The sequence below is a fragment of the Carlito syrichta genome, unplaced genomic scaffold, assembly GCF_000164805.1.
Source record: "Carlito syrichta isolate Samal-C Ts95f unplaced genomic scaffold, Tarsius_syrichta-2.0.1 Scaffold277477, whole genome shotgun sequence".
NCBI classification, from domain to species: Eukaryota; Metazoa; Chordata; class Mammalia; order Primates; family Tarsiidae; genus Carlito; species Carlito syrichta.
Genome location: NW_007221573.1, coordinates 204874 through 220301, shown reverse-complemented (window position 1 = coordinate 220301; position 15428 = coordinate 204874). Strand labels below are relative to the sequence as shown.

Below are 15428 nucleotides of genomic sequence, written 5' to 3'. Positions count from 1 at the left end.
TGGGAATGAGGATAGTAGATACATGTCATTCAGTTCAGACATGCTCCCATGTTGCACCCAAGTGGAGATGTCACGTATGTGCATAGGGTGGAGGGTTCATTCTTATAGATGGAAGCTTTATGATCATTCACCTGCAGAAAGTAAACAAAACTGGTGGATGAGATTGTTCAGGAAACAACAGCAGGCTGAGAAGAGCTGCGGGCAGTTGACATGTTCCAGAACACGAGTGTTTAATGGTAAAAGGAAGAATGGCTACAGTCAAGGAGCAGTCAAGAGGTAGGATGAAACAAGTCACTGAAGCCACCAGAGCAGAGGGTTTGAAGAGAAAAGAACCGGCTGGCTGATGGTGTGACTCCAAGAAGAGTTCTCTTGGGATAAGGAAAGAAATTTCTCCACTGGTTGCCACATCTGAGAAGACAATTATCAGCTTTGTCAAAGCAGTTTCCAAGAAGTGGGAATGCGGACACCAGCTAACTGTGAATCCCACAGTGAAGAGGAGCAAGAGGAGAGGTTGTACTTTCAGGCAACTTGGTTGAGAAAAGGAGAACAAGTAAAGTATGGCAGTAAACCCAGAGTGGCAAAAGGCTAAAGGGAGAATTTTTTTTTTAATGTAAGAATCTTTATATGCAGAGGAGACTAGATTAGCAGAGAGGGAGAGATTCGGCCCACAAGAGGACAAAGAGAGGTGCACTCCAACACGTTGAACTTGGATTAGAGGGACCTCACTCTTCGTCTATAGCAGGAGAAAGTAAGGCTGAGTAAGGTATCTAGACAAATCTTTTAGAGATAGGAGCAAGTCAAGACACTTTACATCTTATGGTCTCCGTTTCCTCAATAAGTTAAGAGGCATGGAAATTTGAAGTGAAGGGTTGAAACAGGAATGGAGGTCTTGAGATTCTGAAGAAAAAGTACAGAAGAAAAAGTAAAGGCTTCTGAAAATACTTCTGAAATAGGGAAGATGCAAGACCTGGATTTTTATAATTATAGACCCAGGGGCAGTAATGTGTGGTGTCCCCTCACAGGAAGAAAGAATTCAATATAAATAAGATATAGATGAATGTGAATAATATATAGATTGGTAGGCTAAGGCAAGATAGTGCATACTCAAACACTCTCCTACTTCCTATCTAGAAATGTATATTCATAAAAGTTAAAAACTTTAAATTTAGAGGAGGAGGAGATAAGGAAAATAAAGCTTTGGTATCATTCTCAAGTACCCAGATGTGCTCATGGACTATTGTATATGACCTTAACTAAAATAAAATGAACTGGACATCAGAAGAATATTTAAACTGTATATGCCATTTAAACTGTAAATACACATATAGACACACACATACACACCCACACATCCCCACAGTGACAACATACTCCATTCCTTTTTTTTTTCCATTGGAAAGCAGGCATTGTTTATTAACTCATCAGTTAACAAAAATAATCATGGCAGACATCTTAGTTCATCCTTCTAGTAAGTTGTTGATTTGGACTTCCCTATTGCCAATATCCCCACCTTCAACAAAATGAGTAGTCTTTTTCTTCATTCCACCTCAGGGAGAGGATAATTTAAAAGGCCAGAGGAAGTTATTTGCCCCTTTGAAGTGTTTTCCAACAGTATAGATCTTGTGAATCAGATCCTCCATGCATATGATACCATATTTACCAAGAGGTAGAGCAATCAAACTATTATCTTTTTATTAATTTTGCCATAACCACGCTTGTAGATTAGTTCTTTTACTGACTTCAGATTTTAGTTCATTTACTGACTTCAGATTTGGGTATCCCCATGCAATGTATGGTTCTACAATTCTCAGCATGTTAATTGAAGCCTTGTTGAGCTTAACAAAGGTTCCGTTGAAGATCTGATGAAGGCGAAGAAGCTGCAACACCTTCCGGACCTTTGGGCTCACACCATTGATACCTCTGATCCTAATGACAAACACCAATTTGGGTTCTGCAGGTACATAGAAGTTGCCAGCTTTTCTTGCCATCCTAGCCATTCGAATCTCAGTTCTGTACATCTGCCTATATTCCTTGTGATAGTGCTTAGCATTTTCATAGATAAGCTTCCTCCTTGTCTTTTGAAGCATTTTGGGGGGCAAACTTCTTACTCAGGTGCTTTATCTTCAGCTCTACAAAATTCCTTCATTTTTTTCTTAAGGGTTTTTGGCACATCAGGAACCTTCTTTTTCTTCTCTTCAACACCCTCCATGGTTCCAGCTGGAAAAGAGTGCATTCTTTTTTAAATTCAATATATCTCAATGAGATGTTCCAATCTTTCATAAGGCTGTATAGTATTCCATGGTCTTAAATCAGAGTTATTGATAACCATTTAGACTATCATTAAGACTTTTACCTTTATAAACAATGCTGAAATAAGCAACATTATACCTATGTCATTTTGCATGGATACAAATATATAGAGAGAATAAATTATCGGAGTGCAATGGCTGGAGGAAAGAGAGTAAGGTATTTGATATCGTATCATTTTACACTCCCACAGGCAAAGCATGAGAGTGCCTATTTCCTCATTACCTCTCCAACAGAGTATTTGATTAACATTCTTTATCTTTGCCAATCTGATAGGTTGAAAAATGGCATCTCAATATAATTTTAACTCAATTTACCTTTTTCTTGTTATGAGGGAGGTTGAGAATCTTTTCATATATTTAGGAGTCATTTGTCTTTGCTGTTTTGTGATCTGTCAGTTCTTGCCTTTGCCCATTTTTCTATCAGGCAGGTGGTCTTTTCCTTATCACTTTTTATAAACCCTTCTATATGCAATCAATTCTCATTATTCATTTTTACAAACTCACCTACTCACGAAAGGATCTGTAATCCTCAAGTCAATACTCACAGGGCTCTCATGGTCACTCACAAGTGCACACACAGAGCAGCTGGTGAACACATTCCCAGCCAATGTCAAACAAGACAATGCTCTACCTTCCTGTTCCAGCTCTCATACTGTAAACAAATGTCTTTTTCATGGTCTATTTGCTGCCACATTTTCCACATTTTTGTGATTTTTATTGGTGATTTCGCTGATTAGTACGGCCCCTAAGTACTGAAGTGTTGTTTAGTGTCTCTGAGTACAAAACGACTGTGATGTGCCTTATGGAGAAAATCTTTGTGTTAGAGAAATTTCCTTTAGCACAAGTTACAGTGCAGTTGCCCATGAGTTCAATGTTGATGATTCAACAATCTATATTAGATAAGGTGCCAACATAAAATGAAGTTAAGTATTGACTGGTAGAGGAAAATGTTCTGACCAAAGACTCTCACGAGAAGCGAATTGTGTATTTTTCCTAGATGCAGTAGTTCAATATTCACTAATTCAAAATTCTCAGCAATGTGATAGAATGTAACTACCGTGAATGATGACAATCAGCTGCATTTGAGAAATTAGCTTTTTTCATAAGTTGTAATTATTTTGTCCGGGTTGCCATTTGTCTTTCAGTTTTTCTTATGGGGGGGGCAAGAATATATGTATATATATATTTATGTGGTCAAGTTTATGAAGTTATATTTATTATAATCCTCTGGTTACTGTGATTTAGTTAAAAATAGGAAACAAAGAATGGTGGAATAGACACCTGAATTCAGGTATTACCTGCCATCTGGTCTGTGGACCTCTGCCCAAGCAGAAACAAGCTATCTCTTCATCCACTCAAATAAAACCCACCTGGTAGAGAGGAAACAAGAGATTATGTGATCATTACACCAAAGGAGAGCAATTAGACTCTCAGGGTACTATTTCACTTTATTCTTGAAATATTTATTTGGGGATGGCATGAGCCCATGGCCTCAGTTACAAAGAAGTGCATGAAACCTTTCCCTACTCTTTTTACAAAATTTTCATGAGGAATATTGTTTTATCTTTGATGTCTCATTAAACTTCAATTAACATAAGCTACAAAAGTTGCTTTGGGCAATCGTAATAAAACTCCTCTGAAACAAGTCTGACTGGGATCATCTCAAAAAGAATAAAGACCTACCTTCTACCTAAGTGAGGAATATTTTGTCAATATCAGCTGCTAGTCCACAAGTTGTATTTTGATGTTACTGAAAGTGACAAACTGACTCCAAATTGGAAGTCACACTTCCAGCACCTCAACTTGTCAACTCTCAGGTGATGGCTGATTTTCAGACTCTGATAGCAACACACTTGCACAATGGCACCATGCAAAACTTCTCCTTGCCCACAATCCTCTTTGCCAGTAATTTGACTTCAGCAACAGATACAAATCTGTGACCTACATGCAAATTATTTCTGATGACATGAACACTGAACTATAAAAAGAGAACTAACAAAAGCATTCTCTTTGACAAGCATTAGATTTTATCGTCAGTTGGACAGTAAGCAGGTCACACCTCTCAAAGCTGGTGAACTTTATTATGTGTAATCTACACAATAGTACCCTTGAATTTTCAGCAGTTGGTAAGTAATCCCACATTTGTGAGTTACAGTACCCTAGAACTGCATTTGGATTGCTAAAGTACTTCCTCCCTTCTAGCTCGCTATTGGTTATTTCAAAACACGTCTTTCATGTGAAACAAAAGTGCTGTATACTCTACATGCTCCTAATTCTATTAGAAAAAGCAAGCGAATTTGTTGTTCTTTAGGGAGGACAGTATTATGGAGAAGCGGTTGTCACAGAAGGTGAAATTGGGAGATAAGTTATTTGTTTTTCCACCTTTTTTCTCTCTCCGCCTGTTATGTACTAAATTGTGTCCCACTTCCACCCCACCCCAAAAATTCATATATTGAAGCCCTAAATCCCAACGTGACTGTGTTTTTAGGAGGTAATTATGGTTAAATGAGGTCATAAGGGTGAGGCCCTAATCTGATGGGATTGGTTACTTTATAAGAAGAAGAAGGGAGGAAGTTCTCTCCTCCCCTTCTCCTTCTCTTCCATCTCTTTATGTGCACCAAGGAAAGACCATGTGAGATTTCATCGAGAAGGCTGCCTACAAGTCAGGAAGGGGGTACCCACCAGGAGAAAACCATGCTGCCACACTGAGCTCAAACTTCTAGCCTCCAGAACTGTGAGAAAATAAATTTCTGTGTCTTAAGTCATCCAGTCCACGATGTTCTGTTATGGCAGCACAAGCTGACTCAGGCACTGCCTCTGTCTAACTCAAGGGCTCTGGTTCTTCTACTGTATTGGTTCTGAACAGTCTACTGGACAGCCACACATTTCCTCACATGGTCCCTCAACCTACAGTCCTCACCCTTCCTGACAACTTCCTCCTCCTCCCATTTCATCATAATCTTTCCTTCCTAATGGCTGTTCCCTTGGAATACTATCTTCACCCATCCAGACTGCTATAGTGAATTACCATAGAATGAGTGACAAAAAACAAGCGTTTATATTCTCATAGTTCTGGAGGCTAGAAGTCTGAGATCAGGATGTCAGTGTAGCTGGGCAGAAAGAGAACTAGCTAGCTTTCTGGCCCATCTTTCTAAGAACACTAATAAAATTCAAGCGTGCTCGTGGAGTATTGCCCAGACATGGACTGTTTCCCCCTTTCCTTAAAGAGTGGTCTATGGTCAAGGCTGGTCCCTGAAGGGTACGCACACTCCCAGTAATGAGTCTTGGGATGCAAGTGACCAAGCAAAGCTGAAAGCACACTTAATAGATGTAACTGTAAACACCAGATCAAAATTTGACTAATAAACCTGCTTGCTTATAAAACCGCTTGCTATACTGCCCTAAAGGACAGTTACTTCACTGACTGGCTGCCATCGGTGCCTTCCGAAAGTTTTACTAAACTGATGTCTTTCCCTGCTAGATCTCCAGGTGACTTCTTTGAAAAAGGTAAAAAGCATGTGCAAGCCCCCTCAGATTTGGGGTCACCTTGTTACAGAGCTCCACCCTCATGACCTAACTACCTCCCAAAGGCCTCACCTGTAAGTACCATCACATTGGGATTACAGTTTCAACATATGAATTTGGGAAGCACAAACATTCATTCCATTGCAAATACTGTGTTCTTAAGTGACTGGATAACTTGATAAATGACCCTGTACTACAGCATTGATGTCTGGTAATGATTTGATGTGTCACATTCATTTCTGCCACCTCTCCTAACTCAGGTACCTGGAAGCAGAGCAGGTTCTCTGAAACCTGTCCAGGGTTGTCTCCTAGACTTTTATAAGGACAGAAAATGCCTGACAGCACAGCTTATTATGGACATAGGCAGAGGATCAGAACAGAAGCACCACCCAGAAGTCTAACATCAAAGGCAAACTACCTCCTTCACAATTTGGTCCAACGCCATTGGGAAATGACCCAAGCCTTGGCTTCCTATGCAGCAGTCCTTCCAACATACACCGTTGCCTCCTTCGGTGACTTTATTAAAATAATAACTTTTAAAAAGCTAAAATGTGATCATTTCCAACACTGAAGCAGACTCCCAGAAGAGATACTTGGGGGTAAGGGGATCTTTAAAAGTCCCCTCCCCCCATAGCTTGATGCTTTTATCTATTTATCCATATTTAAGAGAGTATGTATCTTAGCTTACAAATTCAGAGATGCAAAAAGTACAGATTAAAATGGGTTCTCCCCTCCACTTAGATTAAACTAAATACAATTCCTAGCCCCTTTCCTTCTAATTTGTGGGGCACCCATCTGCCCAAGGCCCCTTCTCGGCATACCAGGATACAAGAAAACACCTGAATCCAAGAGGCTAGGCAGTACACGGGAATTAGGGGAAAGACCTCAGTAGTCAGTTTCTCCCTGGTGCCCCTGTCTTCCTCATTAGCCAAGCCCACAGTGCTTCTGGAACAAGCATCTCTTTATGTCTGCATCATGGGTGGAGTACCCTGCCAACTATCACTTGTACCCTCCGCCAGGTCTTTCCAATTGCATGGGCCTTGATCATGGAATTGAGTATGGATTTTCCTTCTCCCGCTTCACCTACTGCAAACATTTATACATCTTTGACCTTTTATTTTGATCTACAGAGAAAAAAAAATCTCTCCCCTTCTAATTGTTCTTTAAGGAATTTACCATGAACTTGTCAAAGCTGAGGTTTTAGAAAAACAAAAGCCAGTAAGGGAAATTCTTACTGACAACTTCTGCTTTTGGTTCAATAACTCAACTTCCCCAAGCCAAAAGAACCACCAACAGGCTTGATTACTCTTGTGGAACTAGGAAAGGAAAAATACAGGGAGAAAAAGTCATATTTTCTTAAATTATTCTGGTCCACAAACACTAGGTCTTGAGTAGAACTATCTGATATACTTACAGGGCAAATTTTCCTTCCAGAATATTACTAGGCAGCTTATAAGAGCCCCAGCCATGGGAAAAGACTGACTCCCATTTTGCTAATAACCCTTGTATGCTACTTCACCTCTCTGGACTAAATTTTGTTCACTTATCCATTCAATAAACTTTTTTTTTTCTTATTTAAGAGACAGAGCCCACATTGCAGTGGCATGATCGTAGCTCACTGCAGCCTTGAACTACCAGACTCAAGGAATCTTCCCAAGTAGCTAGGTTCATGCTAATATGCCTGGTTATTTTTCTTCTTCTTCTTTCTCTCTCTCTCTCACTCTCTCTCTCTCTCTCTCTCTCTCTTTCTCTCTCTCTCTCTCTTTCTTTTTTTGAGACTGGGTCTCATTATGTTGCCCAAGCTGGTCTCAAGTGATCCTCCCACCTCAGCCTCCCAAAGCACTGGAATTACAGGCATGAACCACTGGCCTCATTCAACAAACTGTACAAGTGCTACTCTCTGTGGGAATTGGGGGAAGTGCCATATAGGTCTCGAGGCTTCAAATATCTTGATATATCTTGACTACAGGAGGCACATCAGCAGCACAGAAGTCAAAGGAGGCACTTCTAAGATATATGAAGCATGAGGAAGAAAACTTAACATGGCCTGAAAGGGAGTGATCTGAACTAAGTCTTAAAGGAGTTGACAATAACCAGACCAAGGGTACTGGAAGAGAAGGTCTGGAAAGTGTGGCACTGGCAAAGGTGTGACGAACAAGGTTCCTAGAGTAGATGGTGGGAATCAAATCTGGGTGTGACTTACATTCCATGATGAAGAGCTTGTATTGTCTCCTAATGGCAATGGAGTTTCTTGGAAAAGTTTTGGCTGGGAGAGGTGTTGTATGCTAAAATGTACATGTTTTTTTGCTTTTGTGTTCTGTTTTGGCAGTTTAAACAACACAGATTTATTATCTTACTATTGTGTAGGTCAGGAATCTGAAACAGGTCTCACTAGGTTAAACTCAAAGCACTGGCAGGGCTGCAGTCCTTTCTGGAAGCTCTAGAAGAGAATCTATTTTCCCTCCTTTTCCAACTTCTAAAGGCAGGTGCATTTGTTAGCTCATGGTCCCTCCTTCCTCCTTCAAAGCCAGCAAAGGCAGGTTGAGTCCTCCTCACATTGCATCACTCTAACCTTCTTTTATTCCTCCCTTGTCCACTTTCTTTCTTTCTTTCTTTCTTTTTTTTGTCTTTTAAAAAATGAGATGAAATCAATATAACAGAAAATTAACCATCTTAAAGTGTACGATGCAGTGGCGTGCAGTATATTCACTATGTTTTGCCACCACCACTGATATCAAGTTCCCAAAACATTTTTAACACCTCCAGGGAAAGCCTGTACCCTTTAAACAGTCGCTCTCCTGCTCTCCTCCAACTTCTGACAACCATTAATCTGCTTTCTGTCTCTATGGATTTGCCTATTCTGGATATTTCATATAAATGGAACCATGCTGTATGTGACTTTTTGTTCTAGTTTCTTACGCTTAGCATAATTCTTTTGAGGTTCATCCAAGCTGCAGCATCAACCACACTTTTGAGTGGCTAAATATTATTCTATTGTATGAATATATCACATTGTATTAATCCAGGCATTCCTTGATGAACGTGGGGGCTGTTTCTACCTTTTGACTGATGTGAATAGTGCAGGTGTACACGGTGTTTAGGTGTCTGTTTTCAGTTTCTTTTATGTACAAGTGTTTGTTGAGTGTCTGTTTCCAGGATTTTTTGTAGTATCTAGGAGTGAAATGCTGGGTCACAGGGTAACTCTTTTTAGGAAACCACCAAGCTGTTTCCCATGGCAGCACTACAGGTGTGAGGGTTCCAATTTCTCCACATCCTTGGCAACACTTTTTGTTTTCTGTTTAGTTATTTTTTAAATTATATATGGCTAGCCTAGCAGGTATGGGGTGGCATCTTGTTATAGTTTTAATCTGCATTTCCCTAATGATTCATGATGCTGAGTATCATTTCAAGACTTTTTTTTTTTTTTTGAGTTAAGTCTCACTCCTTCACCCAGGCTGGAGTGCAGTGGCGACCTTCTGAGCTCCAGCGATTCTTCCGAGTAGCCGGAACTACAGACACGCGCTACCACGCCTGGCTACTTTTATTTTATGGTAGAGATGAGGACTCGCCAAGTTGCCGGGGCTGGTCTTGAACCCGCGGGCTCAGGCAATCCACTCACCTCAGCCTCCCAAAGTGCTAGGATTACAGGCTAAGACACCGAGCCCGGCCAAGACTCGCTTTTTAAATACTGAACTTGGAGGTTGTATGAACGATGGGTTTAAATAAAGTAAAAAGGATAGAAAAACCAGTCTTCCAGATTGAATCTGATACTACTATGAATAAACAATGGCAGTAGGGAACAAAGAAAAGACAAATTCGAGAAATATTTAGAAAGTAAAAGTTTAAGAATTTGGAACCAGTTGAATTTGGGGGTTTGAAGGAAAGGAAGAAGTGAGAGCCCTTTTATTAACTTCATCTGAAAAGTCACAGGTTGGGCCAGATGGCCTAGCGTGCTTTCCAGTGCTGACATTCCTTTCTCAGAGTGATTTCACTTTGCAAATATCAGAGGCTTATCAGGTGAAATTTACTCAGGGATCCTTAAAATTGATATTAGTTGCTTTTAGGGATAAAATCATCTTATTGCAGGGACAGCTGAGACAGGAATAAATTTAAACTGAAAAATTTCAGTATATTAATACTTATCTAAAAATTAATTGTTACCTTAATTTAAGCCAATGTAGCCTCTAAATATTAGTAACTCTGTTTTACATAACATTTCACAAGTGACGTATCAGGGATTTGTCACGCTGATTGAGCCTGTTGCCCTATCAAAATGAGAATATGGAGTCTTATGGGAATTATTTTTTAAAGTCTATGCAATGGAAATAAGTCAGTGCTCCAATTCCCAACTAAAGGCACAAAAGTTTTATTTTAAAATAGCATAATTCAATTGTAAGAAAAGCCATGGTTACATTAGAATTAAAAGATTTTACAATGTGCAATTTCCTTGATTTGAGTTCTGGTTTTCTCCATTCTTACATAAAAATGCCAGACAAAATTGGCAGACTTCATAATTTAGCTTAGATCTTTCCTGACTAGAGTCAGAACTGTTTCGGTATGAACACTTCTTCAAAGCTGTAAATGAGTCAAAAGAAAATTGTTCATTATATAATTTTATTTTTTAAAATTTAGGAATGAATCTAATTTATAGAATAAATTTAAGGGATATGATCCAACAAGCACCTATTTTTAAAAATAAAAGTGATAATTTTATCATGTGTGTTAACAAAATTTGATCATGTTATGATGACACATGCAAAATTGTGTGTTAAATCCCATTCAATCATTATAAAACTACTACTGACTTTCTTGACAGATAGATGAATCCATTGGTTTTATTATCACTATGTCATTAAAATAGCAAAAGAATTAAAGCATTTTGCTCTTCATGAGCTATATCGAAACATCTTTCATTTTCTGGAGTCCTTTTCTCCCCTTCATTTATAATTGTTCCTCATTTCTTTTTCTTCTTTGAGGCACATATTCCATTCAGCCATTAAACTACCAAGTAATTGCTACCCTTTCAATCTTATTTCCAATAAAATATAAAATGTGCATTTTTCTAGAACTCAACCTCTAGATCTCAACTATAAAGCTATAACAAGATGAGATCATTTCCACTGAGGTCTCACAGAGAGGCTACAATAAAGGTTACAGGTTGAACTGTAAGGTTTGTGAGGAAAGGAATTAGATATCTTTTCTTTCCCACCCAACAACACCTTCCCCCAACTTTGTCTTTTCTAGTTCATATACCTGGAATTTTTTTTACTCTAATGAGCCTTGCCCCAGTTCTGAACCAATCTGATAAAAGTAAGCAAATATAACTTCTGATCCTTCCCTTTTTTCCACTCACCCATTCCTCTTTACGGAATATTAGGGAATTATAAAATGTCCCTCCTTCTCTAGAAACATTTTTTTGTCTTACAGTCTATTTTGTCTCATCTTAGCATACATATTTCAGCTCTCATATGATACTTCAGCTTATATAGAAATATATTATCTATGGTATAATTACAAATTACAAATAACTACTTGGTCTTTGATCCCGTGTTCCTGGCACAAAACTCTTACAACCCTTGGCTTTTGTATGCTAATGAGATGATTCATGGTGGTGAGGGGGCCTAGATACTTCAGGATGGGAGCTGGTCACCAATAAATATGTTATTAGAGAATCATAACTCTCCACTCCACCTCCTGCCCTCCAAAGCGGGTAGATGGACTAAAGATGGAATTCAATCACCAGTGGCCAATGATTTCATCAATCATGCCTATGAATAAAACCTCAAAGAAAAACAAAAAACAAGCAAAAAAAACCCCCTAAACCATTGTTTAGTTCCATTGAGTTCAGACAGCTTCCAAGTCAATGAACACATCTGTGTACTGGAAGGGTGGTACACCCTGACCCTACTGGGACAGTGGCTCCTGTCCTTAGAGGATTCTTCCAGACCCTGCCCTCTGGACCTCTTTATCTGGCTGTTCATTTGTCTCCTTTATAATAATCTGTAATAGGGTAGAACTTTTCTGAGTTCTGTGAGCTGTTCTAACAAATTATTGAAGCTGAGAGAAGTTGAGCAGCCCTGAACTTGATGGGTCAGCGGGCAGACATTTGAGTCACCTGGGAACTCCACTTGCAGTTGGCATCTGAAGTTGTTACCAATCCAAAAGGGGTCAGTCAGAGTTTGATTGCTCGCTGCACAGAAACCCAATCACTAAGACAAGTATTGCTAGGGAAGAAAGACTTTATTGCATGTGATGTCAACTGGGAGACAGGAGATAAGTCTCAAATCTACCTCCCAAACTAACTGGAGTTAGGACTTTATTATAGAGGGATAAGGAATGTGGCTATGCATGGGGACTGGGACTGTTGATAAGGATCATTGGATCGGCAGGTAGACTAATTCAGACATCAGGTGTCAAAGACAAATGGAGGATCTTGGTGCCATGGAGCCTGCGGTCAGTAGTCTGGAAAGTTTTAGTTCCTTGGTGCTATTTTGAAGGCCGGTGGCCATTTTCTGTGAAAGAAACCCCAAAGTCACAGAATTGGCACAAGTTAAATATTACTTACAATCTCTGGTTTTAGAAATGTCCTAAAGCATAGATTTTTTTAACTGCATTGCCAAAGCAAAAAATTCCTTTGGTGGTTTTAATCCACTCCTTTTTGGAATCAGCCATCTAGAGGTTACTCAACTATTAAGGAGGGGGTGTGCAGAATAGAAAAGGCTTTAGGGAAGATGGTGGCTCAGTTTGTAATCCCGCATTTTGGGAGGCTGAGGTGAGGATTGCCTGAGCCCGCGGGTTCGAGACCCACCTGGGCAACTTGTTGAGACCTCATCTCTACAGTAAATAAAAAAATCAGCTGGGCATGATAGCGCGTGCCTGTAATTCCGGCTACTTGGAAGGCTGAGGCAGAAGGATCGCTGGAGCCCAGTGAGTCGAGGTTGCAGTGGCCGGGAGCGGCCACTGCACTCTAGTTTGGGCGACAGAGTGAGACTCCAATTCAAAAAAAAAAAAGAAAGAAAGAAAAGGCTTTAGGGGCTGGTATCAATGTGGAGGCAGTCTTGTTGGACCAAGTTCTTAAACTTGGGGGTTTTAACACTAACTCCAGGTAGGCTGGTGTCAGAGAATTGGAGGATTTATGTATTAAAAAAATCATATATATTTGGTGCTGAGGAAAAAACTAACAAGCCACACACCCTCTTTTTATTTTCAACCTATTTGTAGATTTGAATCTAGGTTTCTCTTATCGACAGCAGATAGCTGGATCTTGTATTTTATCAATCTGACAATAATGTTCCTTTTGATTAGATTGCTTTATTTATTCACATTTAATATTATTATTGATATAGTTGGATCTACATCCCATTTCGGTTTTTAGCTTCCACAGGTCTCATGTCTTTATTATTCCTCTGTTTTTTCTTTACTGTGCTCTTTTTGTATTAAGTGGACATTTTCTGGTGTATGATTTTAATTAATGTCTTTTATTTTATATTTTTGAGTTATTGTATTAGCATCCACTAAAGAGATTACAATAGATATCCTAACTTATTAGACACTACTTAAGATTATTACTGATTTAATTCCTGTAAGACACAGAAAATTTGCTTTAGTGTAACTCCCATTCCATCACCAGCCTTCTGAGTTTTGCTATTATTGTCAGGTATAGGAAAGCTATGCATGGCACAAACCCAAGAATACAGTGTGACAGTTATAGTTTTATGTGATCTTACCTCTTTTAAAGAAGCTAAGAGAAGAAAGAAAAAAAGACATATCCATAGAGTCTTTTGTATTAACCTTCTTATTTAGGAGTTCACATTCTCTTTTTTTCTTCCTATGGATTTGAGTCACCATATGATGTCCTTTCTTACTCCAATATTGTTTCATTCTCTCCCCTCTCCATTGTGCCAAAATATACTGTCAAATATATTACACCTCTGTATGGTATAGGCCCAACAATATAATTCCATCGATATTGTCCTATGTAATTTTTAAATCAGTTAAGAGAAAAAAGAAGAAATATATAATTATACTTTATATGGCTACCAATATAATTACATTTATCAACACTCTTTGTATTTTTCACGTATATTCAAATTACTCTCTAGTTTAATTTTCTTTCAGTCTCAAGAATTTCTTTTAGTAGTTCTTGTAAATATTTCTGCTATAAATAAATTATCTTGGTTTTTGTTTATCTGAGAATTATTTTTTGTCTTCATTTTTGATAGATTTGTGAATTTTTTTTCTTTCAGCAAATAGAATATGTTATCTCAGTGTCTTCTGAACTTCACTGTTTCTGACCACAAGTCAACTGTGAATCTTACTAGGAATCATTTGAATGTGATGAGTCATTTTTCTCTTGCTGCTTTCAAGATTTTCTCTTTCTCTTTATTTCACTAGGATATATCTAAGTGTGGCTCTCTTTATGTTTATCTTTCTTAGGATTCATTGAGTTACTTGAAAGGTAGGTTAATGTTTTTTTAATTACATTTAAGAAGTTTTCAGTCATTATTCTTTAAATGCAGGTGATTTTTAACTTACAAGGGGATTATACCCTGACAAACCCATCATAAGTTGAATACATGTAAGTCAATAATGCATTTAATACACCTAACCTACATAGCTTAGCCTAGACTACCTTAAACATGCTTAGAATACTTACATTAGCCTATAGTTGGGCGAGATCACCTAACACTAAGTGTATCGATTTTGAATCAAAATTCAAAAGATGGTTTTTACTTGGATTCATATTGCTTTTTCTCACTTGTAAAGTCAAAAAATTATTAAGTTGAATCATCATAAGCTGGGGAGTGCCTGTGATTTTTTCGGCCTCTTCTCTCTCCTCTCCTTCTGGTATTCCCATTACATACATTTTAGTGCACTTAATGCTCTCTTACTTTTCTCTGAGACCCTTCATTTTTCTTCATTATTTTCTGTTCTTCAAATTGTATAATCTCTGTTGAACTATCTTTAATTCTGCTGATTCTTTCTTCTGCCAGTAAAAATACTCTGTTGAATCCTTCCAGTGAATTCCTATAAAAGTAACTCTTGGTATTACTTCTGGATAATTCCTTTTCCTAAACCCAGTAATTCAATTCTGCCTTCCAGAAATGACACAAGCCTGATCCCTAATTACAGTAAGTCTCCTATAATATGAACCTTCAAGTTGCGAACTTTCAAAGATGGAAACATGCATTCTCATGTCCAATCACATAAGTTAGTTCATGTGTCTGGTGTGCATCATCACGTGCTGTACTGTAAGATTAAAACTATTTTCTTCATTTATTGTGGTTTTTATGTATTATTTATGTGAAAAGTACTATAAACCTATTACAGTACAGTACAGATAACTGTGTTACTTGGGTGCCTAAGCTAACATTGTTGGACTTACGAATGAATTGGACTTACGAACACACTTTTAGAATGGAACTCATTTATAGTAGGGGACTTATTGTATTTCATCTAGGGGAATTTCTGGACTTTGTGTATCTACCAATTTTCTTGAAAGATTGGTCAGCATTATCAGATTATTGCTACAACCCTATATTGTCTGCAAGGCAAATATCATCACTCGTGTTTTAAATAAATGAGAAAATTTAA

General features: G+C 38.4%; 1 pseudogene; it reads right to left on the bottom strand.

The window, feature by feature from the left end:
• Positions 1-1457: 1457 nt before the first annotated feature.
• LOC103254376 lies at positions 1458-2209 on the bottom strand (annotated as a pseudogene).
• Between the last annotated feature and the right edge of the window lie 13219 nt (positions 2210-15428).